The sequence below is a fragment of the Elephantulus edwardii genome, unplaced genomic scaffold, assembly GCF_000299155.1.
Source record: "Elephantulus edwardii isolate Elephantulus edwardi_28Jun2011 unplaced genomic scaffold, EleEdw1.0 scaffold00009, whole genome shotgun sequence".
Classification (NCBI taxonomy): Eukaryota; Metazoa; Chordata; class Mammalia; order Macroscelidea; family Macroscelididae; genus Elephantulus; species Elephantulus edwardii.
Window position 1 is genome coordinate 26,960,713 of NW_006399759.1, and position 3,366 is coordinate 26,964,078.

At 46.5% G+C, this 3,366-nt stretch overlaps 1 pseudogene; it reads right to left on the reverse strand.

Moving 5' to 3' along the window:
- LOC102849669 overlaps positions 1 to 2,861 on the reverse strand; it is a 6,903-nt pseudogene extending 4,042 nt beyond the window's left edge.
- Positions 2,862 to 3,366: the final 505 nt, after the last annotated feature.

The window sequence follows — 3,366 nt, forward strand, 5'->3', positions numbered from 1 at the left end:
TAATAACAAAAATTTTATAAAAAAAGTTTACAACAGCCATCGTTTATTTAAGTCCTAAATTATTTACAAGGGAGCTCTAGTGGCCTAGTGGCAAGAAGCTGCACTGCAATCCCAAAGGCACGTAGTTCAAGGCTACCAGCTGCTTTATGGAAGAAGAATGAGCAATCTCCTCCTGTGCAATTAACTGTCTCTGAAAACCCGCCCGAGAGTCAGCTATGGGTCAGATCTGACTCTACAGTACACAACAACAACAACAAATGATTTACAGGAGCAGAACTTTGCCACAGAAAACTGGAGAGCCTGAGTGAAAAACAGTAACATGGTTAAAGAAAGGGGGGGGGGATGTAAGAGTACTGGCAAAGCAAATGCCATGAAAGCACAAGCTTTCAAATCCTGCCCTAGTATGTGGGATCCTGCTGGATCACGTGAGCTCTGGTGTCATAATCCTTAGCCAGTTGCACTGCTAACCTAAAGCAGTGTATCTCTGGAATTCAAATCCATCAGCGGGTATGCAGGAGAAAGACGGACAACCTCTTCCTGTAAAATTTACAGCCTCACAGAAACTTTCTGAAATTGGTTCTGAGCCATGGAGCCAGGGATGCCCAAGCACCTGGGGCTCTGCGGTCAGTGAGTTTACATTTTGATTTCTAGCCTATGTTATGAAAATGAAGAAGACTCCCCACACTTCCCTGCCCACCCACCCTACATCTCCCCAGCTCTAGGAGGAATTTACGGTTTCCTACCACCTCAGCCGGGCACAGTTGTGATACAGCATACACAAAACTATGCATCATTCTGCATACAGTCTCCATCCTCTGGATTGTGTTAAGATTCAGCTATATCATTAAACCACTGGTGAGCAGAGGTCTTGGGACCAGACAGCTTCTTGAGTCTGATATTCCAGGTGTGCGAGCTATGTCATGTCACTGGCTATGTCCTCCATCCATGTGGTAAGTCTTAGGAGACAATAAAAAGAAGAGAGGGGCCCTGCCCTTGTCTCTGAGCACTAGCAGAATTATAGGCACTAAGGTGGTGTTTGATACATGAACAAGTGGTAGAATGAAAGCACCTGGTCTGGGAGACACAGTTAAAATGTGATAGAAGTAAATAGATACAGAGAGTCAAACAAGAGAAAACAGAACTAGCAGGCCTGTGTAGGAATAACAAGGGGACAACATCCTCTGACGGGCACGGGGACCACAGTGCCCCAGGTGCTTCTTGGACATCCCTGACTGCATGCCAGAAGCTGCTGGACGTTGCTTTTCAGGAAAGTATGTCGCACTGCTCAGGGTCAACAAAGTGCTGACATCCCACATCAAGGAGGAAGCATTAGCCTGAAAGTCTGTTAATTAGAAATGGTTCCATGAAAATGGAGGTGACTTGACCTTCATGAATTGAAAGAAAAAACACTGGAAGAAGGGACAGAATCAGAACCACAAGAGCTCCTGACATGTTGGAACCAGCAATGTTATATCCAATAAGGTAAGCCACAGATTCTGGCTCAAACAACCAGTTACTGGCTAAGAACAGGATAGGCCTAAGTGCTGGGAGGGAAGGAGAAAAAAAAAGAAAGAAAAAACCAAAACCAGCTGAGCTTCTCCTAAGACTTGACAGCTGTCAGTACTTAAGGCCACCCAAGACTACATTAATAGAAGTCAAATGTCCAGTTCTAGGAAGGTGAAGATCTTGCTACATGCCATACCAGGCAGATCACACAACACTGAGTCAGTCCTGGATTCCAGTGGTAAGAAGCTTCCCTGCAGTCGCTAAGGCACTTGGTTCGAATCCACCAATTGGTATCTGGGAAAAGAATTGACAATCTTGTAACATGAGATTTACTGACTCTGAAAACTGACTGGCAGGTAAACTTTGGGTTGGTTCCGACCTGAGAGTATACAACAACAACAGCAGAGCAAATTATCCAGAAGAAAATCACATCTAAGAGGCAGTGAAGAGGGTGTGCTGGTTTTGACATCTAGAGAAATTAAGGCCTGTGGGACATCTTCCTAGAGAACTTCAAGGGGAAGAGACTTAACTGAATGACACCAAAGAAGGGTAAGAAGAACAGTGAAGGAAGGAGTCCATGTTTCAACACAGCCTAAGAAAAAGCTGGTGAACAGTTAGAGCTGGTCAACAGTGAAATCACGGTCTCTCACAAGACAATGTCCTACTCTGCAAGATGAATATTAGGATGAGCTAGCACCACTTGGAGGGCTGGAGACAGAGGCCATGCATGGGATGGAGGGCTGAATTCTCTTATCCTTCATCTCAGATATTTTATGGCTGTATGGACACGGCCGGTGGTAAACCTCACAGGTTCCAGTGTGAGTTGTACCTTTCTGGAAAGAAAACATGAGCTGCCAGAAACTGCATTTTCACAATTTGGACTTAGCACAGTTACTAAGCACAGAGTGCCAAACCTTGGATTCACCAGGGTGATGTCACCATGGAAACATGCATGTTCTCAGTCCACACCTTTCCAGGTCACGGAGCTGTCCCTGCAGGAGGAAGAAGCATTTCCTGCCTCTGGTGTCCTCTCGGGGGGGTTTCTAGCCGGGTATCCTGTTTCTGGTCTGGCAGGACATCCTCTTGTGGTCCCTGGGCAGCTGGCACCTTGCAGGGAGCCTAGCTTGGAAGGGCCCTATGTGCTAATCTCAGAAATGGTTGCACTTGGATCAGCTAGGGAGTGAAGGGGCAGCCCATAGAGTCGAAGCTTACAGAAGAGCAGGAATAATATGAGGGCCGTGTTCCCAAGGCAGGAGGAATTGCAGCCAACAATTGACCAGAAGGAACTGGGCCACCAGGGCTGCCAGGAAGGAGACTGATGGAGTGAGTTTGTAGAGGGGGCCCTTTGCCCTCATGTCAACAGCATTGACACCCTCAGCCAATTCTCTAATAAAATTCTTTCCCAAGGATGGTCAACACTACCCAAAAGAGAACCTTAGTAAGTACCTTCTGTCTGCCAGGCCCCCACAATCAGAGGGAAAAACAATTGCAGGAGAGGCTAAGAGGGAGACGCTGTCAGGGTCACAAGACCAGCAGCAATTTGTGGATAGGGGGCTCACTCCAAGGTCTACCTGGTGTCTTTTGATGGCATGTAATACTACCCAATCTTGAATGTTCAACTGTTCTAAGGAGTACCTCCAAAGTATTATTGATTACCTTTTTGTTGTGGATCCTAGAGTTGGAACCGACTCACAGCTGACCCTCCAATAGGCATTCAGAAGCAGTAAATCTCACAAGAGGAGACTGTCCATCTTTATCCCAAGGAGCAGCTGATGGATTTGAACCATGCGGCTTTGGATTGGCAGCACATCTCCCCACCACACAGCCACCAGAGTTCTGACTGATTACTTTATTGGTTGT